Here is a 10,653-nt window from a genome sequence, read left to right as displayed (position 1 = left end):
TGGCAGAACTGACCACAAGTATAAAATTAGAAGGAATTTTAGCAGAAGTGACTGGGGTAAATTTTCATTCATTGGGAAGCACGTGAAGGAGTGGAACAGTTTACCAGGGGTAGTGTTTGATCCTTTTCCAAAATCTGTACAGGTATTCAAGAAGAGAATAAACAGCAACAGGGAAAATAAATGAAATGTTAGAGGGCATTCGACCAGTGCAGGCTATTGTAAATAAAAAATGTGTGTTAAAAAAAAATTAATTCCATCCCCTGGTCCATTGAGTTTGGACAGCCAAAGTAGGGGACTGCCTGTAGGGGTGAAGTACAGTGGGGACTTCGAGGGCCCTGGGACCGCTACAGTAGCTGTGAAGGCCCTTCAGGGACTCTGAAAAGTGGTGGCAAGAGGGGGCTCTGGTTAAGACGCAGCAGGTCGTTATTCTACTTAGGTTCCAAAATGGGTAGGAAAAAAAAAAGAGAAGTAAATAAATGCAATGTAAATATTAATCTTATACCAGTTGCATAGTATTATTAGAAGTAATTCCACATACTGTATATGAGTTGACTATGTTTGTAAGTATAGGAGATATTATAAGTAGAATTATGTAAACAATATAAATTTATTAAGGATGATCTGTTTGTTTAATAGAAAAAAAATTGTTAGCATAAATTGTATATTATTGTATTCTAGAAAAAAAAAATGTTTTCTTCTCTTGTTAATTTAAAATTTAGTGCTTGACAATAATGCATTTTAGTGTACCATTTGCCACTGAGGTAGACACCTCATTTGCAAATAAAGAGATTTTGATTTGATTTGATTCATATGAGAGAGAATTTTTTTGGTCGTTGGATAGAATTATGCTGAAGTCCTGGTCATTTACACAAAAGATAGAGAAATATAGATACCCCCAATCTTAAGGTACATTGTTTGAAGACTTAACATGAACAGTAAATTGATTGTGTGTTACTTAATCACAACCATTCTCTTTTATCATGCATTTATCCTGTATTTAAGCTATTTGGGCTTTCTTTCTACTGAACAGAAGCATCACAACTATACTGTAGTATCTGAGAATGTTGATATGTAATAATTTTAAACCATATCAATATCCACACAGTTTTAAAAGTTCTCTATTTACACTGATGAGTACAAGGGAGGGAGCTTTTCCCAAACAGCTGAGATTTCAACATGTTCGCTCGCTGCAGCGATTCACTCACGGACGGTGGCGCTGTCTAGTGTATTATTTACTAACTGTATGGTCACAGGAATACGCCAGACGTACTGCAAGGCATGAAGTTCATACAGAACCTTATGGGCCACTCTTAGCCACCTATCAGAAGAAAGCTGTAGTTAAGTATGCCCTCCTAATGTTCTGTCGTTCACAAATCTAAACAGAGATGTCAGATCACCAGCAGCTGTATGGGTATCGACCTTTGGCTTGATATAAACACTCAATATGAAGGATGGGATCACTAATCACTATATATTATTGTATATCTTTCATTGTGGTGGTACTGCAGATTATATTATGGAGCTGCACCTGATGTTTTATAATATATAACATTATTGAATGAAAACCAGTTTCAATTTCCTTGGAATCATCATCAGTTCAATGCAAATAAATAAATCAAGAGAGTATTAACACATATTTAACATGAAATCTGCCTTAAAACACGTTTCAAATGGTTGACATGGATTGTATGTCATAAAAACAAGTTAAAATTTAAAGTACTTCCAAGGGTCCAAGTCACATATAATTGATGTGGGTTTGTAGTGTTGAGCAGAGTTTTAAAATAATATATAAAAACACGAAGTTGACGATTGTTATAAAGTTCTTATGTTTATGCTGTGGATAAAAAATCATATGTTAAAAATGTTCATATATTCGTAGTCGAATCGTCGATGAAAAAAAAAAGTGTGTCAAATGACGATCTTATGAAAGTGCCGAGTTAAGGCAATTTGCAGTTAAGGCAGTTTGCCTAGGAGTTGGGGGAACACCCTTTGTTGTTTTGTAACAGCTGCTATATTTTGAAAAAGTCACTGTTGTTGTTGTTGTTGAAGGTAAAAAGTTAAATGACGGTACGGCCTTGGTTGTATGCCACAGTAGTTGTAAAAGGTGGATGTTCCCTTACTCCTCGCTCGTTACCCTGCCAGCTAGGAAAGTTGGAGGTGCACCATGAGATTAGTGATGCAAAAACAGTGAGAATATGGAATGGAATGGCGTATGGCTTTTAGTGCCGGGAGTGTCCGAGGACAAGTTCAGCTCGCCAGATGCAGGTCTTTTGATTTGAAACCCTTAGGCGACCTGCGCGTCGTGATGAGGATGAAATGATGATGAAGACGACACATACCCCCAGCTCCCGTGCCAGTGAAATTAACCAATTAAGGTTAAATTCCCAACCCTGCCAGGAATCAAACCGGGACCCCTGTGACCAAAGGCCAGCACGCTAACCATTTAGCCATGGAGCCGGACAGATATGGAAAAGATCTGGTGATAATTCCTTGATCTAGAGAAGGCATACTATAGTGTTATAGAGTAAAAGGTGTGGGATACGCTGGAAAGAAAAGTATGTGGAGGGCAATCAAGGTAATTAGTGAAAGCAATGTATGAGAATTATTTCGGTTGTGTCCAAACTCCAGTAGGGAGAACAGAAAAGTTTAGAAACCAAACTGGACTAAGACAGGGAAGTGTATTGTCTCCACGTATGTTTATACTGTTTATGGATGAAATTCTAAAGGAAACAAAAGATATGGAGGGGATATGAAAACATTGTTGTTTGCAGATGACACAGTGATCCAGGGAGTCAGCAATACAGAAGTGCAAAACCAACTAAAGGCTTAAATGACAATATTGAGAAATATGGTATTAAAATCAGTGTGGAGAAGAGCAAAACAGTGGTGATGACAAGAGGAGAAAGAGAAGGAATCAGCATTAGGGTACAAAACCTCGAGGTTGTTGAATAACTTCAAATATCTGGGAAATGGAAGATGCAAGGTTGAATAAGGAGATCAGCAGAAGTGTACAAGTAGGAAAAATGTTCTACCAGAATGTAAGGAACCTGGTGTAGAACAGAGAAGTTCCTATGAAATGTAGCAAGATAATGTACAAGATCTACTATACACCTATATTAATGTATGCATCAGAGAATTGGAGTTTGAAAGCAAGAAATGAGAGTACAATTCAGGCCACAAGACAAAGTTCCTGAGGAGTATGATAGGGAAGACAAGGAGAGAGAATAAGAAATGTTGAGGTCAGAAGAGAGATAGGGGTGGAAAAACTGAATGATACGATGGAGAAGAATAAATTGATAATGCCCAATAACGGACCATTCATATTGGTATTAAAAATTTACTCATTCAGGACAAATATTTCAGGTTCCCTATGGGAATCAACATCTATATCATTTGATGGCCAGGCAGGCATCAAGTTTTGGTAATGAGACAAAGTCTCACATAGTGCATTGGCACTGCCGGTGGTTCCAAATAGCCTACACAGTGGCCTTCACGGTATGCACTAGCCATGCGTCTTGGCGAATGTGCTATGATGCCAACTGATGAGCCCAACTTAGCACACTGGGGTGAAACGCTGGCAACCAGGAATGGGTTAGCTGGAAAATTTATAATGTCCAATAACGGGCCATTTATATTGGTATTATCAGATAGGGTCTCCGTTAGGTCATGGGGCAATGAGTTCAATTTGTACTGACAATAAAAGAATTATTGTAGAGAGTGGATCTGTGATTTGGTATTTTGAGGGTTAAGTTAGCTGCAGCTCTGATCGGGATGTTATGAATGGTTGAGAGCAACTGGAAAGAATCTGTTAGATAAAGGGTGACTGCTCGTATATTTATTTATCGTATGGCATATACATGAACAGTACAATAAATTACACATTTATATCTACATTATTTACATAGGTAATTGCCTGTGGCGTCACCAAGAAAAATTCACTTGTGTTTCCATTGAAACGTCTCAGTGGGCATTCTTGTGTGATATGCTTCACAGTTTTCCTCTCAGCACCACAGTCGCAGCAGGATGATGACTTTTTCCTCCATTTATACAGCAGATCTGCACACACACCATGATTATTCCGGATCCGGTTTATCTTGGACCATACTTTCCGAGGTTGTTGAAAGCCAGGTACCTTCTGTGTAATGCATTGCATTTCTAAGGATTCTGCTAGAGCAAATTGTCTCCATTCATTAGACCATCTCTCAGTCAGGTTGAAATTACTGGCTATAAGGTTCTCCGCCATGCAGATGGGTGGTCGTCTATATGTAGGTGGCAGATATCCTCATGAATCGGCAATTTTTGATTATTCTCGATCTTGTTGTATTCATTCATTAGAGCAATGCATCTATGGAGGTGGGGTGGAGGAATATGGCGTAGTACGGGCAACCATTGAATTGGAGTTGATTTGATCGTGCCCGTGATCATTCTCATTATGTCATTTAACTTAACATCTATTCTCTTCACATGAGGACTGTGCATCCAGACAGGGCAAAATACTCTGCAGTAGAGTAAACCAGACTTACAACTGAGGAGTGATGATATTAAACATAAACTCTAAGGGCCCCCTGCTCAACATAACCGAAGATTTCTATATTTCTTTGGATCAATACGCTAACCCCAATCATAACATTAACGACATTACAGAGAAAACCAGTATCATCTTTCACAAAGTCATTCCTGCAATAAAAAATGACTATCTCAAATTAGTAAACACACGTCATAACAAACCGACGAATCACAAACCTAACCCCGCCCCCACCTTCACAATAGCCACTCCTCCATCCCCTCCACCAACATCCCTCCACGAAGCTCACATGAGCCCCAGACGTACTCGTAGCAGAACACAACAAATCTCCAAACATATCGGTACACAACCTCCACAGCAACAACAGTAAGTACTTTTTTCATTTCACACATACATCCAGGCATTCCTTCATACATACGCTATACTCACATTAGCTTTTCTTTACAGATAACAACCATATAACGTGCATAGACGAGAGAAGTGTCACCACCAACTGCTCTAAAATTAAACCCTATCTTGCTGTATATATAAATCTTACCTGACTACATCAACAGTTGAATTGCACAGTACTCAATTTTCAAATTTTAATGACAAGAGTTCTTATAACATACCAATACAAAGTATATCAGCCATAGAACATTCTCGATATTCAACTTAATCAACACAAGAACTACAAGAGGATTGAAGAATGAATGTAACGCAACATGAACTCAAATTTTAATAGACGTTTTTAACCCACCATCGGTATCGTTGTCCGCACTTACACGAGAGGTAGCGTGTATAGGGGCTCCCTAACATCGGCTTGGTATATGATTTTAGTTCTTATACGGGCTCTTCTCGCATTTTGAATAAATCATAGTAGTATTTGGTTATTTAGTACATATATACTTACATAATTGTATATATCCACAAATGTTTATTACCTAAATATTTGCTACAACTTCGACTCGTACACTGTTTTCGTTCTTTTAGAAGGTAATTATAATTTTGTTTTAACAGACTGGTTTTATGTTAACCATTTATATAAATTTACATAACTATTACTAAATATTATGAAAAGTAACGAAAATCCTTGGCATTACAAATACATATTACAGTACAAAACAAATTTTTTCATGATTTGTAAACCTCATCATTTTGTATCATTGTCCTGTTCACTCATTTCTTTCAACTGCTTGCGAAAAACATTCACTGCATACTACTTTTGTTAGTCCAGTGTGCTCTTTGCACATTGAGCGTTTGCACGCATCACAGCGAGCTGCCGTAAATCGGTTTTTCGAACTGGGAGTTGGCACATCTTGGTTTCCACCCGGGAACGTCTGAAAATATATACAGTAAATACCATAGGTTTTTTGGTAATAATTATAAACAAGTTTTACAAAGTGTTCAATTAGATACTTGTAAAAGTGGAGAAGTGAGAACTGTTAGCAATAATTACCTGGAGCTGCTGGTGTCACATTTCTGACGGTAAGTTATTGTCCAAAGATATTTTTGATGGAATTTCTGAGACCAATTGACAGAACATCGACTAAAGCACGTCTCAACAGATGTGGCTTCACGATTTCCAGGGCAAGATTCTTCAATCCAGCTCAAAATAAGAGATTCACTAGGCATATTAGCCATTATAATTTCACTGTGATACAATTTACTAAAACATTACACCAGCACGGAATGCGCAAAGACTGTGACGCCAAAGGTATCGTAGCGAGGCGCGGACTAACACGCCAGACAGAACGCACTTCCCCCGCTCCTCCACGTGACACGTGTGCGGGAATCATCGCGTAACGAAGGAAAACATGTGACTCATATACTCATTTGAGAATACCTGGAGTTTGAAAAGTTTGAGTCTTAAAACACAAAACTTTTCTTAATAAGGAATGTTTTCGTTAGGGGCTACCTAACAACGATACCGATGGCGGGTTAAAATATACCATGTTTTAATGTGTTTAATGTGCTATATTTTTTAGTGTCTTATGATGTGGCATATATATTTTAATGTGTTTATGTACTCATGTCCATGCTCAATCAATAGGTTTTAGTTTATTCTCACCATCACCACTTTTAATCAGAGATATTTTAACGCAACATACTGCAATATATTTTACTTCCACTTTTCATTAGACATCCAGATGCTCTTACGTAACATCTTTGTTTTGTCCTATGACTGTAAATTTGTGTGCTAGCTGATAATGGCCAGGATAGGTCAAAACCGGTACTAGTGCAATAATTCATTCACAATAAATGTATTGATCGGTGGAACATTTTTCTTGTCTATTACATTGAATCCAATCAATACGGAATATGAAACTTATAAATAATAATTGTGCTAATTATATCAGGTTAGTCAACCAATCGTTTGCCGGTATATAGGTTATCAGAAGTTTCTAAAATTATGGCATCACACATCAAAACATACTAATTACGTTTTATTGGGGAAGTAATTAGGCATATTACAACGTAGCGGCTACGGATATATTTGACAAATCATTAAAAGCGTTGCAAGGCTAGATATTCTACATTTGGATGAATATTTGTATAGGTTCGAGTGCCTGGATAACTATAAACATATTATATTGAGAAGAAAATTAGACTCTGGGCAATTTCGTAGTTTGCATTGTCCACAACAAGTTTTTCTCGCGTAATTCATATTCTGATGAGAAAATGCGTCGATCTACTTGTTCTATATTATGTGCATGTACTGTACTTCGACACAAGTTCTTGCAGGTGACGTCTCAGCTCGCTGTTTTGTTATCCATTCTGATAATCAAATCCAATATAGACGATCTTTTAACTTCAAAAATTTTGCGATGTCCTTCGATAAGCAAAACACAATAGATCATCCCACTATTCGGTAGCCAGAACTGCACAATCCAGGAAGCATGGGCATAATATACAGCATTGCCACATCTCCAGTGATACTTACTGTATCAATGAGTGTGCTCATTAAGTGCTGTCTATGAAATGTAAACTCATATAAGTGAATACTTACTATAAGTGATCCCTTATTACTTAAGGGTTCCACTTATATATAAGTGCTGACTATGAATTCGACCCTTTATGGCACCGCAGGTGGTCCGCCCCGTTGTTACCTGGGAACAGCTTTCCCCAAGTCCAGTCAACTCATACAACAGCTGTATCTAGACTGCTGGATTTGAACACAGTACCAGGAAAAGGTAATAAAGATCTTCAGGCTCTGGTGTTTGCAGACGATGTGGCAATATGGGATGAAACAGAGGAGGGAGTGCAAAATAATCTGAATGCATGGTGTAAGAAGTTTGATGATTATGGAATGAAATTGAACCCATCAAAAACAGTAGCATTGAAAATCAGCAGACCTAATACAGAATACAACATAAAATACAGGACAACCAAGTTGAAGTAGTACACCAATTCAGATATTTAGGAAGCGTAATGGCTAGTAATAATAGAGTAGAGATAGAAATAAGAAACAGAGGCTCTAACTTTTACAGTATCGTTAGACACCTACTATGGGATGAGAAGGTCCCATAAAGAACAAAATTGACCCTGTACAAGTCATATTTCATTCCCATCCTTACATATTCTCTGGAAACCTGCACACTAACATCAAAGGATTGTTGTAGGATTCAAGCCTGTGGTGTCGGGGAGACCAGTGTGTAGGTGGAGATGACAGAATGGAAGACTGTACTGAGCATTCGTGTATTTCTGTGAACTGAGGCTCAGTGAGGGAAGCCGCTATCGCGAGTGTGAAGGTAAATGAACCTGTGTTAATGTTCACTGTTGTGAGTATCGTCCTGCTGTTGAATACTGTTGAGCTGTTTGGTTGTTCACTGCATGTGACTGTGTGAATTACTGGACTGTCTGCAGAATCGAACCAACGAATAATCATTGTGTGTTGTGTAGCCAGTGGTCATCATCATCGATTTGCCCTTCCAGTGAGCTGGGCAGGGTGTTTGAAAACGAGCGTCTTCCAAAGTTGCCTACTCAAAAAGATTTTGTTGTCCATGACAAATTCCCATTTCCATCCCTCTTCTCTCCACGTCTTCCCTCAGTTGGTCCATCCATCTTCTTCTTGGTCTTCCAGCTGGTCTTCTACCTGTTATTATCTTTTCCAAATAAGCACATGGTAACCTTGTGCTGTTCATTCGTTTAACATGCCCAAACCATTTAAATCTATATGACCCAACTCTTTCCTCCATCAATTCATTTAGACCTATGTTAGGGTACGAACATACCGAAGATGCATCGCAGCTCGTGGTCGCGGTTTACATCGCGGTCGATGCCTAGATGTCACCTCCTGGTAACACAAACACACAGTATTAAATGGAACATTTCATGTAAAAGATGCTCGCTTCCATTCACCATCACGATTTACCAGGAGGTCTAGTGCGATGACAAGAAAGTTTGTGTTCTCATCGCTGTAGAACGGGAGGCACCGATGTAGCTTGCTCCTGATTGAGATCACGTGATATTTCCCTCCGTCCTACTGTGCCCTTGATCCAGGTGTTCACAGTGCCCATGTGTGTATTCGTGTGGTAGTTACTGTACTTCACAGTATCAATTTTTGATTCCACATTGTTGTATATGTATTGAAACGTCTCAAGGGACATTCACATGTATGAATGGAATCTGTCCGGGTGGTGTTTCATTTCTTCAAATAAGTTGTGATATTCCCCCAGCTCCTGCCTTCTTTGTTTTATAGAATTCCACTGGCAGGCTGACTGATTTGAAAGTAGCCACCATCGTGTGCTTATGCACAATGTATCACTATCTCCACTGTCATCTGAATACATACTCTATACTTGTAAAAGCTCAGCAATAGAGGATAAATTATCTTTAACTTGAACGCCGAGATCTAAACATTACGCCCACTCACTGTAAACACATCTCAGAACACTGAAAGGTAAACCTCCCCGGTATGTTCACCCTCCATCGACCGGGAGCTGCGATGCATCTTCGGTATGTTCGTGTCCTAAGATTGGATCTCATCATTTTTCACGTGATCAAGTCGTGTCTTTTGGATGGCAGTTCTAAGTACCTCGGTGAGGCACCAGCGACAGCCAACACCTCCGTCGCCCTCAGCCCAACCACCAAACCCCAACACATCAATTCCACCTCGGAGCCCAACTGTCACTCAGAGCCCAGAAATCACTGACGGTCCACGGCTAGCCTCCTTTTTTTATCGCTCGGGTAATTTGAGCCAGAAAATTTGCGATGTCACTGGAGGCGGAATATTCACGTTAAATCTCCAAGAAACTCAGAGGTAAGCCGGCCGACGAGACCAATACACGGAAAGGCCGGCCCCACCCTAAAGTGAAACAGACTACCCAACAAGTCTGCTGGGAGATCCCAGGTCATGTGATTCACCAGCCCCTCCCCGGAAGTACTGAAATGGGCTATTCCAGGTTGTCACATAACAGTATTAATATTATGTAACTAGCACATATTATGTTTATATTATCCGGGCAGTCTGTAAAACCAGCACCCATTAAAAAGGTCCTAGGGAGAACACTGCAATGTCTTATGCAAATTACATTATCTTCAGCTCCTTGTCCACACATTTTTTCTTAATCTCCTTCACAACTGAAGCCGTGAGATCGAAAACCATTCGAGTCCACCTCCGATCAAAGTTTTAGTGGTAGTGGAGATTGTTTTAAAAAGAAGGAAATACAACTGGGCAATCATCCTCTATTAAATAGAATTAGAGGAAAAGAAGAGGGCTGACACTTCAGAAAATGAAGATATCAACAGACAAAAGGTTAAGGCCACAAAGGACGTGAAAATAAAATACTCACTACACCTCACAAACCTAATAATGTCGGGGTCAGAAGAGAACAAGAGTTGATCAAAGGTCAGACACAAAAGATGATGGCAAGGAGCCTGACACAAGTAAGAGGTAAGATAATCATATTCTAAGCCTTGTCGCTACAGCCATAGATGTCTATCTTGGAAATACAGACACTCTGGGTCGTCCTCTTCCTCTTTTTCCAGCAATTCTTCCTTCAATGATGTTACAAAGAGACTCCTCAACTGGGCGAGTTGACCGTGGAGTTAGGGGTGCGCAACTGTGAGCTTTCATCCGGGAGATAGTAGTAGGTTCGAATCCCACCGTTGGCAGCTCTGAAGATGGTTTTCCGTGCTTTCCCATT

General features: G+C 39.4%; 1 protein-coding gene across 1 annotated transcript in view; it reads left to right on the top strand.

Annotated features, from left to right (window-relative positions):
* The first annotated feature begins 8,129 nt into the window (after positions 1 to 8,129).
* The window catches only part of LOC136885119 (uncharacterized), an 81,557-nt gene continuing 79,033 nt past the window's right edge, over positions 8,130 to 10,653 (top strand). Inside the window, exon 1 of the mRNA XM_068229975.1 lies at positions 8,130 to 8,256. The gene's annotated coding sequence lies outside the window, so the exon portion shown is untranslated. The remainder of the gene's footprint in view (positions 8,257 to 10,653) is intronic.

The sequence above is a fragment of the Anabrus simplex genome, chromosome 13, assembly GCF_040414725.1.
Source record: "Anabrus simplex isolate iqAnaSimp1 chromosome 13, ASM4041472v1, whole genome shotgun sequence".
NCBI classification, from domain to species: Eukaryota; Metazoa; Arthropoda; class Insecta; order Orthoptera; family Tettigoniidae; genus Anabrus; species Anabrus simplex.
The sequence above is the reverse complement of the archived record's forward strand: the minus strand, read 5'-3'. Positions and strand labels throughout refer to the sequence as shown.